Here is a 17,427-nt window from a genome sequence, read left to right on the forward strand (position 1 = left end):
ACTCAGCCATTAAGGATGCAGGCAACTCGGCGATCTGACAGAATATTCCACAAAACACTGAAAAGTTCCCTTTAAGGTCCCCAGAGTGGGCCGGGGCACATTGCTTGTACTTAACATATATCAACTGTCACCCGGCGGCGGCACTGAGTGTTGACCGAACACAATGGGACATCCAGATGGTCTAAACAAAGGGGGCAAATGTTCGCTGCTATTAAAAGCTGTTTACACCAACTTCCAGGATTTCATGTAGTGAAGTTTATATTGTGTCACAGCTGAGGTGCTCGGCTCTCTCCCCAGCCAAGACCAACCCTTTATAAACTCCTGTTGCACTGGGCTCAGGCACTCAGTGCTAGGGGAAAACGAAGGCGCATAATAATTTTCAAAGCGAAGGATGGCGACTTGCCCCCGTTCTGCTCTGCTTCACGCCCAGTAATAAACAGAAAGGGGACCCTCTCCTCTGATGGGGGCGTGTCAGGGATGGATGGCTGGATGGCTGGCTGGATGGATAGGGCTGCTATCTTCTCCTGCAGACAGAGCCTCTGAGTCTCGTTGGCTCCTCGCTGGGGATGTTTGCGTGGTAATGGGTTTGTTTCCTTCCTCCGAGGTACCGTGATATCAGGTCCTGTCTATTGAGGATTAATATGCATAAGTGAGCCCCACGCTTCGCTGTCTTCTTCCTTTGACCTCAGCGTGGCCCATCCTCATTCATTCCAGAGGCACAGACCCTATTGTTAAAGGGTTGTTTTTAGCCACGGATACCAAGACTAATATGAAGGGTCTCCACATTACTGATAACTGAAGAAGAATCTAGAAAACTATCCCTGTGTTCACTAGACTTTCTCCTATGATAGTACACTTGAGCAAATAAGATACAAATAGCATACTACTTATTTGTCCTAAAATTTAAGGTCTAGTAAAAACAGAAATAAAACCTCTTAGCAATGTAAGCTTAATAATTATTTTCTATGAAAGCGGATTTATTGAGACATCATTTTTTGTTACCTCTGGCTTAATTTTTATGCATTTAAAAGTAATTTTTTTTTTTTGGCCAGGGGGTGGTGGTGGCACACCCCTTCCTTTAATCCCAGAACTTGAGAGGCAGAGGCAGGTGGATCTGTGAGTTCGAGGTCAGCCTGGTCTACAGGACAAGTTACGGGACAGCCAGGGCTACACAGAGAAACTATCTTGGGGGAAAAAAATTAAGACAAGACCAAAACAAAAAAATTCATCATTTGTTGTGTCATTTAAATTACCATAAATGAAGACTTAAAAAAAAAAGGAGTGACTATGCACGGAGTAAATCCAAACATTTAAGGAAACTGTTCTATTGACCTCGTTTTCTGCAGAAGGAGCCTTTGTTTTGAGGTAAGATCCTGATGGTACTGAGCAATGTCACGGGGCAGGATGCAAGGCTGAATGTCACTGATATGTAGCGGGCTTAGCTTGGTTGCTTTGTGAGCACCGTCAAACTGGACTGCCCTCTACTGCATTGGGCCATTTTTGTTGCACGGCTGTGATAAACGGGGCCATTCTGATAAACTTGCTAAGAGCGGGTTCCGACCTCCTATCTTTTGCCAGGATGTTGATCTTCCTTGTGTTAGCATCTGAGCCAAAGTTTTGGCTCTTAAGTTTAAGTTTAAAGAAGAATAAATGCATCGTCCTGGAAAGGTGTGTGGACTTCCTGTGTACAGAGATGCTCATGTCATATACAAGGCCTGTGACAGCCTTCTATGGGACAAATACCCTTGTTGCAGTTCGAAACTCTGCCCCGGGAGTGGGGAGTGGGGGGTGGGGGGGCAACGGTAATATCTCTCAGATCTCTGTTATTCCCACTATGAAGTTAACTTCGTGGTTGTTTTTTTGTCTGGCACTTTTCACAGATGTCTCGGGGGCTTTGGATTTTGAGGACAGGGATGGCACAGATGTGAAAATAAACAAACACGGGCACTTCTGCCTTTGCCAAGGGTCAAACACTGTGCCCGCTTCAGAGAAGCCGTTCCAAGCCCGTCTGTCAGTCCCAGGGCAAGCTGCTGGATTTCCTGTTTATGCCTGCGCAGAGCTCCACATCCTGCGAGCTTGCCTTCAGCGGCAGGTTTTTCCGCACACCCTGAGAGCTCTTCCTTAAACTGGCTCACTATTTATCATCTTAGTAAGCCATTGGAATTTTGTTAATTCCTGTTTTACTTAGCGCATGCAGAATGCTTATCGTTATCTGAGGGAGCATAATGGTAGCTTATATATGCCGCTCAGAGCGTAATTAAACAGCCTTTGTAAAACAAACCTGGTCAACCAGGCGGGTGGATGACAGCTTCATTGCCATCCAGGGTTCAGGGTATATCAGCTCATATTAACACCATTTCTAACCTGGCTACGCATTTGCCGGCGTTTTAGATTTATCTTTCCTAAATTGTTCAGAATTTAGGAATTTCCTTCGTTTTAGCCAAGTACGGAGTTAGTGGCGGTTGCTTGGCAGCCCCCCCCCCCGTCGTTTTATATCGTGATACCTTGTAGTCACGTGGGGGCTTTTCATTATTCCTTTGCCCCTTATACCACTTTAAGTAAGATAAACTTGTTCATCATTGAATGTAAACAGCACATTGCTACGTCGTCGCTCTTTCTAAGGGCTGTTTGTAAACTAAGGTAACAGCCAGGCTAAGAAAATAAGGTCCTGAAGCTGGAAGTTTTGCTTTAAGTTTCTGGGAACCTATGTAATGATCTCAGTGATAAAGAGGGTTCCTCGAAGCTGCATCTGAGTCGCCTTGTCCCTGCCATCATTGGTTGATGCGGTTGCCTTTATCGAAACATCAAATGTAGATGGTCTGGTTAGACTCTGTAGTGAGAATCTGTGTCTATTTTGTCTCAACCGAAGGATGTCTCTTTTCCCCTTCTTCTGATTATGCGCCCGCAGACCCAATTAATCCTTTTAATTTGAATTATGTGAGATCCTTTTATCTAGGTCCTGCGTTTCTTTTAGGTTCTATGGATGTTTTCAAGAGCACTTCTTAATGAAAAGAATATGGGTGCACCATCCCAGTTTCTCACTTCCTCTCTCCTGTGACGAGCCATGGGTGTCCTGGGCACCAGGTGTCACTCAGATATTTGGATCACAAAAGCACAGATTATGTAAAAAAAAAAAAATTCCTACAGGTTAATTTGAAAAACAGAAGTGGCTAGCCTAATTGAGAATGATTGTGTCTACGGGGGTTGGGGATTTAGCTCAGTGGTAGAGTGCTTGCCTAGCAAGCGCAAGGCCCTGGGTTCGATCCCCAGCTCCGAAAAAAAAAAAAGAAAAAAAAAAAAAGAGAATGATTGTGTCTAAATAATTTTGATTCTATATTTTTGATTTTGTAATTCCAAATGTTTATTTGTAGCTTGTGTTGTAATTATCACACTAAGGGAAATATTTCCACTTCATAGTAAGGGATAGAGACTCAGTACATTGCATTCTGATTTATAAAAGAGCCCAAGATTAAAGTTGGGAAGATTGTATTAATCTGACACTAGGTCTCCCTGTAACGTACTTGATATATGGTGTGATTGCAGTAAACATGTAATAAAAAGTCAAGGGGTTATAGTGCATCCAGTATAAATGGGGGAAAACAAACAAGACAAAACTCGAAGACTTAGAGGCTGGGACTGTGCAGTGTAACGCCTGTCCTCTTGATTAGTATGGAGGCACCTTTGTTAATTAGAGCCCCATCTCTCTTTGCTTCCCGGGAAGAAATGTAATTGGTAACCAAACTCTTATGATCCGTAAGGCGTGTTTTGGTCCTCTCACTGTATCCCAGGCTGTTTCCTCCTCAGCCATGCACTTACGCAGTCAGTGCACCTCACAGAGCTTTCAGACAGTCCTCACTATGGCAAGGCTTCCCCACTATCAGCAGATTGGAGCTATTAGCATTCAGAATACTAGAGACCGTCACTCTCTCTGTGTCTTTTTCCTTAGCGGGCGTCTTTATGAACTGTGGTGATTCTGTTATATGACCCACTGATTATAAGGCAGAGGAGACTCGGTATCTGGGGAAATCCTCCACAATCAGCCGTATTTATAAACATAGCTTCATCAGAAAGGGGATGAGTCTGTGCTGGCCATAGAACGACTAAACACTTAAACCCTCGGAGGACCGCGCTTACTCTGTGTGACGCATCAGCACACATGTTTTATCTATCATCGGGGGAAAAAAAGAGGCACCCCATTTAAGGCCGTTCCCCATGGTAATCAAGGTCAAAGGCAGAGAAAAATTGTATTCCCTTCAGGGGGCACATCAAGATAAGCTGAGTCGTTTGAGAAGACTGGCCTACTGGGCCAGTTCCCGTCTACGATAATTCTGCTGTAACTAAATTTGACTTTCCCAACTCACTGCCAAGACGTTTGTTGACTCTTTCTTGAGAAAACCTTGACTCCTAGTACCTTTTCCATAGGAGCATGGGCTTGCTCTCTTTTCTCAGTATACTTTATCGTTCCCTCAACTGCTTCTCTTAAACATTTATGGTTTGGATTTATCTGGTTTGGTGATCGCAGGCTCAGGAGCCTTTTTCAAAATTCTATCTATCTATCTGTCTGTCTGTCTGTCTGTCTGTCTGTCTGCCTGCCTGCCTGCCTGCCTATCTGTTTTAACAATTTTAAAATAATTTTAGTTGCTTTTTAAGTGTTGGAAACTGTAAATAACTTCTAATGTTCCCAGGTCAATCCTTAGGCAAAGTCAATTCTCTTAAGATTTTTATTAGATTTATTATATTTTATTAGTATGAGTGCTTTGAATTCATATATGTGCTTGGTGCACAGGCGGTCAGAGAGGCATGTAAAGCCTGGCTGGTTTGTTTTGTTTGATATAGGGTCTCATTGTGTATCCTTGGCTGGCCTAGAACTCACTACGCAGACCAGACTGGCCTTGAACTCACAGAGATCCACTCTCCTCTGCTTCCAGAATGCCCAGCCAAGACTATTAGCTTTTAATGCCTGAAAAGATCTAGGTAGGAAGCATATCTTGCCTGGGTCTTAGAGCACAAACAGGACCAGACACACAAATGTACAAACTGCAGGATAAAAGCTATGGATGGAGGGCAGAGTTTCTGTGGGAAGGTGTGAGGGATAAGGGGCCATTACATGCAGAGGGAGGAATTGGGGAACCAACAAGCAAGGCGTGGCTTGTGAATCTCTGTAGGCAAATGAGGGAGCCTTTGGAGACTTTAAAAGATGAAGGATTTATATGATCTGAAGAGAAACCAGAGACAGGAAGATGTTAAGTAATTAGAACGGCAGTCAGATAGTTGAGAACGGTGTCATGTGGGTTCAAATCCTATTTCTACCTCTTTCCCAAATGCCTCCATTTTCCTGTTTCCATATTCAGAAAACCCCAACTCCAAGAGTTGCCCTGGGGATTGGATGAGTTAATGCCTGGAAAGTGCTTTAGTGGTACCCAGCACAGACGCTTAACAAGTGCTTCATGCGTATCACTGTGGGACTCTGGGCCAGAGAGTGAGGACGCATGGCAGGGAAAGGGACTATCGCCCTTCTGAATGCAAGAGAGAATGGTGAAGGTGTAGGCCAGGGAGCGGAGATGGCTGCGCTGAACGTGATGGGGATGAGGAAGGATGGTAATAGGGTTTGGTGACCCACTGGACATGGGCAGAGCAGGAAGAAGAGCTGCTGGAGGGACGTGTAAAGGACGAGTGAGTCCCAGGGACACCGAGGTAAGCCGTGGTATCATTAACGAGCTGAGATAGATGATGTTGGATGGGCAGCAGGTTTTTCTGGGAAGATAATGAGTTCAACTGAACTCTGCCGTGGAGATCAGTTGGGATCAGATGGATGAGTCCAGAACAGGGAAGATGCATGAGTTCAGAGAAATGAAAAGACCTAGAGGTTAGGATATTGATCAGGCTTTCATCTGTGGTTCCAGCCTTCCTGCTGCAACGTGGCCTGGGCATAGCCAATGTCTGTGGTGCTTCCTCCACTGGCTGGTGGCCAACAGCACCATATATATGTATATATATTATATATGTTACATATAAGTATATTATATATTAAAAATATATTTAATGCATATTATATAATTATATATCTATACATAATTGGGAATTGAACTCAAGACCTTTGGAAGAGCAGTCAGAGTGCTCTTAACTGCTGAACTATCCCTCCTGCCCCATCTCTTCTAGCGCCCCACCCCACCCCCCACCTGAGGACCAAACCCAGGGCCTTGTGCTTGCTAGGCAAGTGCTTTACCACTGAGCTAAATCCAAAATCCCCTCTCCTAGTTCTTAAGTTGGCTTGGAATGGTCCTATAAAAGCTTGGGAGGCATCACTTAAATATACTATCATATCATCTGCAAATAGTGATATTTTGACTTCTTCTTTTCCGATCTGTATCCCCTTGACCTCCTTTTGTTGTCTGATTGCTCTGGCTAGAACTTCAAGAACTATATTGAATAAGTAGGGAGAGAGTGGGCAGCCTTGTCTAGTCCCTGATTTTAGTGGGATTGCTTCAAGTTTCTCTCCATTTAGTTTAATGTTAGCAACTGGTTTGCTGTATATGGCTTTTACTATGTTTAGGTATGGGCCTTGAATTCCTATTCTTTCCAGGACTTTTATCATGAAGGGGTGTTGAATTTTGTCAAATGCTTTCTCAGCATCTAATGAAATGAACATGTGGTTTTGTTCTTTCAGTTTGTTTATATAATGGATCACGTTGATGGTTTTCCGCATATTAAACCATCCCTGCATGCCTGGGATGAAGCCTACTTGGTCATGGTGGATGATTGTTTTGATGTGCTCTTGGATTCGGTTTGCCAGAATTTTATTGAGTATTTTTGCGTTGATATTCATAAGGGAAATTGGTCTGAAGTTCTCTTTCTTTGTTGGGTCTTTGTGTGGTTTAGGTATAAGAGTAATTGTGGCTTCATAGAAGGAATTCGGTAGGGCTCCATCTGTTTCAATTTTATGGAATAGTTTGGATAATATTGGTATGAGGTCTTCTATGAAGGTCTGATAGAATTCTGCACTAAACCCGTCTGGACCTCTTTTGGTTGGGAGACCTTTAATGACTGCTTCTATTTTTTTTTTTTTTTTTTTTTTTATTAACTTGAGTATTTCTTATATACATTTCGAGTGTTATTCCCTTTCCCGGTTTCCGGGCAAACATTCCCCTCCCCCCTCCCCTTCCTTATGGGTGTTCCCCTCCCCACCCTCCCCCCATTGCCGCCCTCCCCCCAACAGTCTAGTTCACTGGGGGTTCAGTCTTAGCAGGACCCATGGCTTCCCCTTCCACTGGTGCTCTTACTAGGATATTCATTGCTACCTATGGGGTCAGAGTCCAGGGTCAGTCCATGTATAGTCTTTAGGTAGTGGCTTAGTCCCTGGAAGCTCTGGTTGCTTGGTATTGTTGTACATATGGGGTCTCGAGCCCCTTCAAGCTCTTCCAGTTCTTTCTCTGATTCCTTCAACGGAGGTCCTATTCTCAGTTCAGTGGTTTGCTGCTGGCATTTGCCTCTGTGTTTGCTGTATTCTGGCTGTGTCTCTCAGGAGCGATCTACATCCGGCTCCTGTCGGCCTGCACTTCTTTGCTTCATCCATCTTGTCTAATTGGGTGGCTGTATATGTATGGGCCACATGTGGGGCAGGCTCTGAAGGTGTTCCTTCAGTCTCTGTTTTAATCTTTGCCTCTCTCTTCCCTGCCAAGGGTATTCTTGTTCCCCTTTTAAAGAAGGAGTGAAGCATTCACATTTTGATCATCCGTCTTGAGTTTCATTTGTTCTAGGCATCTAGGGTAATTCAAGCACTTGGGCTAATAGCCACTTATCAATGAGTGCATACCATGTGTGTCTGTGACTGGGTTAGCTCACTCAGGATGATATTTTCTAGTTCCAACCATTTGCCTACGAATTTCATAAAGTCATTGTTTTTGATAGCTGAGTAATATTTCATTGTGTAGATGTACCACATTTTCTGTATCCATTCCTCTGTTGAAGGGCATCTGGGTTCTTTCCAGCTTCTGGCTATTATAAATAAGGCTGCAATGAACATAGTGGAGCACGTGTCTTTTTTATATGTTGGGGCATCTTTTGGGTATATGCCCAAGAGAGGTATAGCTGGATCCTCAGGCAGTTCAATGTCCAATTTTCTGAGGAACCTCCAGACTGATTTCCGGAATGGTTGTATCAGTCTGCAACCCCACCAACAATGGAGGAGTGTTCCTCTTTCTCCACATCCTCTCCAGCATCTGCTGTCACCTGAGTTTTTGATCTTAGCCATTCTCACTGGTGTGAGGTGAAATCTCAGGGTTGTTTTGATTTGCATTTCCCTTATGACTAAAGATGTTGAACATTTCTTTAGGTGTTTCTCTGCCATTCGGCATTCCTCAGCTGTGAATTCTTTGTTTAGCTCTGAGCCCCATTTTTAAATAGGGTTATTTGTCTCCCTGCGGTCTAACTTCTTGAGTTCTTTGTATATTTTGGATATAAGGCCTCTATCTGTTGTAGGATTGGTAAAGATCTTTTCCCAATCTGTTGGTTGCCGTTTTGTCCTAACCACAGTGTCCTTTGCCTTACAGAAGCTTTGTAGTTTTATGAGATCCCATTTGTCGATTCTTGATCTTAGAGCATAAGCCATTGGTGTTTTGTTCAGGAAATTTTTTCCAGTGCCCATGTGTTCCAGATGCTTCCCTAGTTTTTCTTCTATTAGTTTGAGTGTGTCTGGTTTGATGTGGAGGTCCTTGATCCACTTGGACTTAAGCTTTGTACAGGGTGATAAGCATGGATCGATCTGCATTCTTCTACATGTTGACCTCCAGTTGAACCAGCACCATTTGCTGAAAATGCTATCTTTTTTCCATTGGATGGTTTTGGTTCCTTTGTCAAAAATCAAGTGACCATAGGTGTGTGGGTTCATTTCTGGGTCTTCAATTCTATTCCATTGGTCTATCTGTCTGTCTCTGTACCAATACCATGCAGTTTTTATCACTATTGCTCTGTAATACTGCTTGAGTTCAGGGATAGAGATTCCCCCTGAAGTCCTTTTATTGTTGAGGATAGCTTTAGCTATTCTGGGTTTTTTGTTATTCCAGATGAATTTGCAAATTGTTCTGTCTAACTCTTTGAAGAATTGGATTGGTATTTTGATGGGGATTGCATTGAATCTGTAGATCGCTTTTGGTAAAATGGTCATTTTTACTATATTAATCCTGCCAATCCATGAGCATGGGAGATCTTTCCATCTTCTGAGGTCTTCTTCAATTTCTTTCTTCAGTGTTTTGAAGTTCTTATTGTACAAATCTTTTACTTGCTTGGTTAAAGTCACACCGAGGTACTTTATATTATTTGGGTCTATTATGAAGGGTGTCGTTTCCCTAATTTCTTTCTCGCCTTGTTTCTTTTTTGTGTAGAGGAAGGCTACTGATTTATTTGAGTTAGACTGTTGGGGGGAGGGCGGCAATGGGGGGAGGGTGGGGAGGGGAACACCCATAAGGAAGGGGAGGGGGGAGGGAAATGTTTGCCCGGAAACCGGGAAAGGGAATAACACTCGAAATGTATATAAGAAATACTCAAGTTAATTAAAAAAAAAAAAAAAAAAAAAAAGCTTGGGAGGCAGAGGAGAAGAGACTGAATCACTGGTTCTGATTAAGCAGTGGCTTACCAGTTCTCTGAAAATGCTCTGCTCTAACAAAGCCCCGAGGAGGAAGGGGAGGGGCAGGTGATGAATGCTGAGTGCTAAGAGGTCTGAGCTCTTGAGCACCGTGTGTCTTCTGGGCACCAGCACAGTTTCCTTTCTCTTCTGGCATAACTCCTCAGACCTGTCTCCTCTTCTCAGAGATCAGCTACGCTGGCAGGTCAGCTTTCTGGGGTTGCCGCGGCCTGGAAACTGCTGTGTGGTTCCCGGGCATAGCCCCTGAGGGCACGGGGGTAGACAAACTGTGAAAGCTTTCTTCTTTTGCCTTTCTCTCCCGCTCATCGCTCATCGGCACAGGTTTCAAGTTCTGCAAGGCTTTACTAATTAATTAATTGTAGCCCATGCTGGTTGGTCTTGAACTTGGTGTTATTGCCTAGTGTGGCTTTGAATGCCTGGATCCTCCCACTTCCAGCTCTTAGCACTGAGACGAGAGACATGTACTATGCACAGCAAAATGCCATATTAAAAAAAAAAAAACCAGAAGAAATTTCTGTGTATTTGTCCCTAGCTTAGAAATTGAAAATGCCACGCAGTTCAAATCTCCCCCTTAGATTTGGGAATAAATAGAGCCCCCACTCCCTGACAAGTTGGTGAGGAACAGCCCTCCCAGACAATGGGATGCCATTGATTTTCCATGGAGCTTTAATAAGGCAACACAAGCCAAGACTTTGCAGAGTTCGCTATAAATCGTCACCAGGAGCTAAGTGATGAGCTAACCGGCTGAGAAATGCAAATGTAACGTGCAGACTGCAGAGACGTCGAGGGGACAACCGTGAGAGCCAGGGCCCCCGTCGCCATCTTGGTAAAGTTTTCCTGAGTGGGTGGCTGAGCGCCAGTGGCCGTGGGGGCCGGGCATCCGTCATCACTGGTGAGTTAAGCTCCCCTTTAAAGGATGTGAGTTGAATAGGACAGTTTGTTCCTCCTGACCCGGCATTGGCGCTGGGTTTTATCATGCCGAGGAGTCTTATTAGTGGACGGTATATTACACATTTCTGAGCAGTTGCTGCTCAATTTTCAATACTAATGCACGTGATGCTAACTTACTGTGTCTAAATGAATGCAAATACATTTCATTTATATATGTGATTATTGTATATGATACACACACACACACACACACACACACACACACATATATATATATTTTATCCATGTGATAAAAATGTTTTTTTAAGCGACTGATTTTTATTTTCTCCAAATTTAAGAATATTTTTAAAAAAATCAATTTCTTTTCCTCTTTCTTTCTATCTTTCTTTCATCATTGTGTTGGAGATTGAACCCAGGGCCTTGCACATGCCAGAAAAATTATTTACTCCTGAGGAATACCTTCTATTCCCCGCCCCTCCCCATACCTCTATTTTCTTGCATTTGCACTGAGAATGAAACCAATCTATGCACATAGCCCTGGGTTCTATCCTGAGCAACACACGTACACACACACACACACACACACACACACACACACACACACACACCTCAAAGCTGGCTCCTTAAAAGACTCTTAGATTGTGTTTGTCAATGTTCTAAAAGTTTTCATTCTTAATAGTGTATATTGTGCTAATCAATCATTGATTTGATGTCCCAGAGCCTCAAATACAGTCATAGTTCTTTTTAAGTCTAGTTTTGAAATAGAAAATAGATTCTTCATACAATATATCCTGACCACAGTTTCCCCTCCCTCTCCCTCAAATCCACTCTCCCTCCATTTTCCTTTAGAAGAGAGCAGGCCTCTGAGAGACAACAACCAAACACAACCAAGCAAGATATGATAAGACAAAGCAAAAGCCCTCGTCATCCCAAAGTTGGACAAGACAACCCAATAGGATAAAGAGAGCCCCAAGAGCAGGCAAAAGAGTCAAAGGTACAATGGCTCCCACTGTTAGGAGCGCCACACAACACCAAGCTAGCAGCTACAACATACACAGAGGACCTGGTGCTGACCCAAGAGGGCCCCTTGCTTGCCGCTTCCATCTCTGTGAGCCCATTTGAGTTTTGTCTGGTTGGTTCAGTGAGCCATGTTATTTGTTATTGTGGTGTTCTCCATCCCCTCTGACTCCTAAAGTCTTTCCTCTCCCTCTTTTGGGGGGCTCCCAAGCTCTGACAGGAGAAACCCAATGGAGACCTCCATTTAGACTCTCTCTCTCTCTCTCTCTCTCTCTCTCTCTCTCTCTCTCCCTCCCTCCCTCCCTCTCTCTCCCCCCCTTCTTTTTATAAGTGTGTTCCTGAGGAGGCACAAAAATTAATTCAACTTGAGTCTGTTTGCCTTCTCTCATTCTCTCTGTGACACCTAGGGTATCGTAAGTTGACCTCAGAACCCGTTCTCTGACATGCAAAACCGTAGCGAGTTTGTGTTCTTATTCGAGAGACCCAGGCTTCGTTGGGACTCAGAGGAAAAACAACACAGGCAGCAACATTTTCAAATGCAACCTTATAATTTGGAATGCCAGTAAGTTTTGAGGAAATTGTGCAACTGCTGTTTAATGGATATTACCTAATTATAGCCCGAGTGGAGAGTCTCATCCTGCGGATACATAATATAATTCCGCTCCAAGAAGAACTAACATGCTGTTTGTAAAAAAAAAAAAAAAGAAAGAAAGAAAGAAAGAAAAGAAAAAGTCATATCAGCGTATGCACCTCTAACTTCTAGACAGATTCTCGAAAGGAACCAGGGAGCCAGAGTGCAGCCTTGTGAACTTTAGACATCAGACAAAGCTCTTTGAGAAGTGGAGTCATGTAACTAAACGTTTGGAACCACAGTTCTCTGGCAAGCGAAGTTAGACTGCGGGAGCAGCCAGTTTACCTTTTTGAGGTTGATGATTGTTTTAAGCACTGCTCTTTATTGAACCTTTTCTCATGGTGGACAGCTCCATAGACCTTAGCAAACTTAATTAATTCACCTCTTTGGGCCCTGGCAATCATGAGATGGTATCGTTTTATTTCTTCTTCTTCTTCTTCTTCTTCTTCTTCTTCTTCTTCTTCTTCTTCTTCTTCTTCTTCTTCTTCTTCTTCTTCTTCTTCTTCCTCTTCTTCCTCCTCTTCCTTCTTCTCCTTCTCCTTTCTTCTCCTCCTTCTCCTCTTCCTCCTCATCTTCCTCCTCCTCCTCTCCCCTTCTTTCCCTTACTCTCTCCCTCCCCCCCCACCCCGTGATGTGATGCATGTAGGTGTGAGGACAGAAGAGGAAGTTGGGCATCCTGCTGTATCAGCCTCTACCTCATTTCCTCAACACGGAGTCTTTACTGAACCAGTAACTCAGCGAGGCTGAGTGATCCTTCCCGCCTCTGTACCCACTTTATAAAGTAGGGGTTACATGTGCCTGCTCTTTTGAGTGCTTGGTCATCAGGAAGTGGTACTACTTGAGAGGGATCAGGAGGTGCGGCCTTGTTAGAGTGGCTGTGACCTTGTTGGAGAAAGTGTGTCAATGTCTGGTAGACTGGGGACTTAAAAGCCCAAGCCGGTCCAAGTGTCTCTTCCTGCTGCCTGCGGATCCAGTTGCAGAACTCCCAGCTGCTTCTTCAGCACCATGTCTCCCTGTGTGGCACTGTGCTTCCTTCCGTGATGATAACAGACTAACCCTCTGAAACCTAAGTAAGCCTATCAATTAAATGCTTTCTTTTTGTAGGAGTTGCCTTGGTCATGGTGTCTCTACATAGCAACAGAGCACTGATTAAAACACCCAGTCATGGTGTTTTATCAGAGCAACAGAAAATGAACTAGCACAGTGCTCTTCCCCCCCCAGTCAGGGAATTCAAAGGGAGCTCCCATAGCGGGCTGGGATACCTGGAAGGACCTTGGGCATCTTATAGAGCTGACAGTCGAGGAATGGATCTGGTAGAAAGGGGAGGTCCAGTTCTTCCCCCAGCAAGCCTGCACTGCCTTAACATCCACAAACAACACAAGCACCGCTGGAAGCTAAGTGTCCAAATGCCTGAGACCATGGGACAGTTCTCCTTATGCTGCCACGAAAAGAGTGACTGTGCTGTCACCAGGTACTCACCACGTGGTGATTTCCCGAGTGGATCTTGAAGCATTTCTTGAATATTTTCATGGTAAACATTGACTCAGATTTTTCTTCTTTCCTTTTATTGAGAATAGATTTTTTTTCACTCACAATAATATATCCTGATTATAGTCTCCCCACCCTCTATGCCTCCCAGTTTCTCCCTACCTGCCTTCCCATCTGAATTCAACCCTTCTCTGTCTCTCATTAGAACACAAACAGGCCTCTAAAGAATAATAATTAAAATACAGTAAAATAAAAGCTAACAGATTGGAATAGGACTGAACAAACAGAAGGAAAGGAGCTCAAGAAAAGTCACGAGAAACCGATTTAGACAGAGACCCATTTGTTCACACACTCAGGAATCCCACAGAAACACTAAAACTGAAAAACATAATATGTATGCAAAGGACCGGAAGAGCAAAATGAATGAAGAATGAATAAATAAAATATGAATAAAATAAAACTAAGGAACTGGAGAGATGGCTCAGTGGTTAGAGCCCTGGCTGCTCTTTCAGAGGGCCTGGGTTCAGTCCCCAGCAACCACATGGCAGCTCACCACTGTCCATTACTTTAGTTCCTGGGACCTGACACCCTCACGCAGACTTATGCAGGCAACATCGACGCGTAGGAAATAAAATAAATGCATGAAAAAATAAGAATAAAGTATGATTTAAGAACAAAAGCCCTGACATGACATTGTAAGACAGGGAACCTCCAAACATATTACTGGGTTTATTTTATGTTAGCCATCCCCTGCTGGACGTGCAGCCAGTAGTTTGTTCCCCCAGTGAGACTTTCTTGGCTGAAGCTACATTTTCATTCGCAAGTGGTTATCAGATGGAGATAGTGTCTGGGCTAGAGATGAGGGAAGGTGTCCACGTCTCCTTTCAGGACGCCATCTGCAGACCCGTGCAGGCCCTGTTTGAGCTGCCTCAGTCTCGGTGATGTCGATGATGTTGATTTAGAAGGCCTTGTTTCCTTGGTGTCTTTCCTCTCCTCTGGTTCTTACACTCTTTCTGCAGGGTTCTCTGAGCCCCGAGGGGAGGGATTTGATGGAGACATCGCTGACAGCCTGTTTAGGGATAAGTGCTCCAAGCTCTCTCATTTTCTATTTATTGGTTGGTGGTTGACCCAGATTTTTCAATCATTTATTCCTGTCATCCATTCAGTATCTACTCCCACTAAAGCCCGCGGCTCTGGGAACACAGATAAGGCAAACACGATCTCCATCCATCTTCACTGAGGTTCTGATGACAGCGAATGGCAAGATCCCATGGCCACACCTAGAAATGTTGCTCATCGAATGGCACTGACTGCTCAGGTAGTCATTCAGACTGAATGGTCAGGTGAGCTCTCTCTAGGCGTGTGGCGCTGAGGGTGAATCTCAAGACTGAATGACTGGCAGCATTTGGCGCCATGAAGACCCAGAGGATGAACTTTTTTTTTTTTCCTTTTCTTTTTTTTCGGAGCTGGGGACCGAACCCAGGGCCTTGCGCTTGCTAGGCAAGCGCTCTACCACTGAGCTAAATCCCCAACCCCGAGGATGAACTTTTATGTGGGAAAGAACCGAGGCTGTTCAAAGAATGGAGAGAGCACGTGACCTGGAACCTGTGGCTCAGGGGGAGGCAGGTCAGTTAGCGTTCAGTGGAATTAATTGAAGTGGATTAAGTCCTCACTGCTTTCTATGCCTTTTCAAGATGTTTACACTCTAGAGGTCACATTCGGTTACTCCGTGCCATCTATGCCAAGCACTGCCAGCTGCTTAGAGTGTCCCCAGGAAATCCCGCTCTGAGGAGGAAGTTAGAGAAGAAGCAGCCATTTCTACCACAAGGCGACAAATGCTCTGATCAGGGAAACTACCCTGAACCGTGGGAATACCAGAGGAAAAGCATGAACACCGGTGAGGGGGTGGACATCGTGGGAGGCTTCCTGGAGGAAGCGCAGCTCGACTTGAAGCCCCTGGCCTGGCCGAGGTGGAGGGAGAGTGTTCCAGGGGAGAGGCAGGGTCAGGACTCAGAGGTTGGCTGAGCTGTTTGGTGGTGGCCTTATGCATTGTGAACAGAGCGAATAGTAAAGGGCCCAGGGTTTTGATGGGTATGTCGATATTGTCCTTAGTAATGTGTGGATGCATTTTTCAATAACTTGTAACATTATGGGAGAATATCAAGAGAGAAGTTAAGTTGAAAACATCTGTAGTTTGCACAGTAAAGCTTCTGCTCTAGAGGAATTCTTGTATCCAAGAGACAATTTCGTAAGCTCAGATTTTCTCGACAATGGAAGCCAAGGCTGAGAACAGGCCATGTCCCGGGCTTCTTCCTCACTGCTTCTGGATCACGCCCCAGGTAGAGCACTGGCCCCTTGTTTTCAGTAACTGATCCTCGATTTTGTAAACAAGCTATCTTGGTAACAAAGGATGTGGCACGGGCAGGAAGGGGCAGGAAGGAAGGGCAAGAGGATACTAGAGTCACCAGGGAAGCTATAACGCCTGGCCACATCTTTCTTTTCCTGGGGAGAAGTATTTGGCCTCTGAAAAATGTCACGTGGAAATCACTTTGTTCAACCCAATGAATGCCCCAACAGCGAAATTTCGGAAGTGCGGAGTCCTGTTGTTTCTCCCGGCCGACACCATCATTGGAAAGTGAAAAAGAAATCTTTTCATTGTATGTGAAGTAAAAACACTGCATCCTGACCCTGGCCGGAAGGGAAGTTTTCATGTGTGTTGTTCCTGTCTAATGTTCCTGTGCACTTTTGAATTAGCCAAGGCAGGAAGGAGAGCATTCCACGCGAGGCTTAGAAAACCGACACACTTGTATGAGTGTGCTATACTGGTAAGTCATGGCATGTAGTCTGTTAACCTATATTTTGCTGTCATTGGCTCTCTGGGAGATTGCTTTAAGAGAATGCCCCGTTAGGAGGATATAGTTTTTTGTTTTTTTTTGTTTTTTTTGGTTCTTTTTTTTCGGAGCTGGGGACCGAACCCAGGGCCTTGTGCTTCCTAGGTAAGCGCTCTACCACTGAGCTAAATCCCCAACCCCAGTTTTTTGTTTTTTAAAAGATTTATTTATTTATGTAAGTACACGGTCGCTATCTTCAGACACACCAGAAGAGGGCATCAGATCTTATTACAGATGGTTGTGAGCCACCATGTGGTTGCTGGGAATTGAACTCAGGACCTCTGGAAGAATAGTCGGGTGCTCTTAACCGCTGAGCCATCTCTCCAGCCCCTAAATTATTTTTAAAAAATATTTTATTTATTATATATGAGTACACTGTTGCTCTCTTCAGACACATCAGAAGAGGACATCAAATCACACTACAGATGGTTGTGAGCCACCATGTGGTTGCTGGGAATTGAACTCAGGACCTCTGGGAGGGCAGTCAGTGCTCTTAATCACTGAGCTAGCTCTCCAACCCAGGAGGATATAGTTTTTAAAGCGTAAAGATGAATGATTAGGCGGGAAAGGGGCTGCTGCTGCTGCTGCTGCTTCTTCTTCTTCTTCTTCTTCTTCTTCTTCTTCTTCTTCTTCTTCTTCTTCTTCTTCTTCTTCTTCTTCTTCTCCTCTTCCTCCTCTCCTCTTCCTCCTCTTCCTCCTCCTCCTCCTCTTCCTCCTCTTCCTCCTCCTCTTCCTCCTCCTCCTCTTCCTCCTCCTCCTCTTCCTCCTCCTCCTCTTCCTCTTCCTCCTCTTCCTCCTCCTTCCTTCTCCTTCTCCTTCTCCTCCTCCTCCTCTTCCTCCTCCTCTTCCTCCTCCTCCTCCTCTTCCTC

General features: G+C 44.5%; 1 long non-coding RNA gene across 3 annotated transcripts in view; it reads left to right on the plus strand.

Moving 5' to 3' along the window:
* The first annotated feature begins 341 nt into the window (after positions 1-341).
* LOC102547822 (uncharacterized) overlaps positions 342-17,427 on the plus strand; it is a 92,465-nt gene continuing 75,379 nt past the window's right edge. For 2 of the 3 annotated variants that reach the window (XR_015635979.1, XR_015635977.1), the window contains exon 1: positions 16,262-16,492. This is a non-coding gene — a long non-coding RNA (uncharacterized LOC102547822). Of the gene's footprint in view, positions 1,366-16,261; positions 16,493-17,427 lie in introns of those variants that run through there. The other variant, XR_015635978.1, reaches the window with a different exon arrangement.

Source organism: Rattus norvegicus, chromosome 13 (assembly GCF_021556685.1).
Source record: "Rattus norvegicus strain SHRSP/BbbUtx chromosome 13, alternate assembly SHRSP_T2T, whole genome shotgun sequence".
Taxonomy (NCBI): Eukaryota; Metazoa; Chordata; class Mammalia; order Rodentia; family Muridae; genus Rattus; species Rattus norvegicus.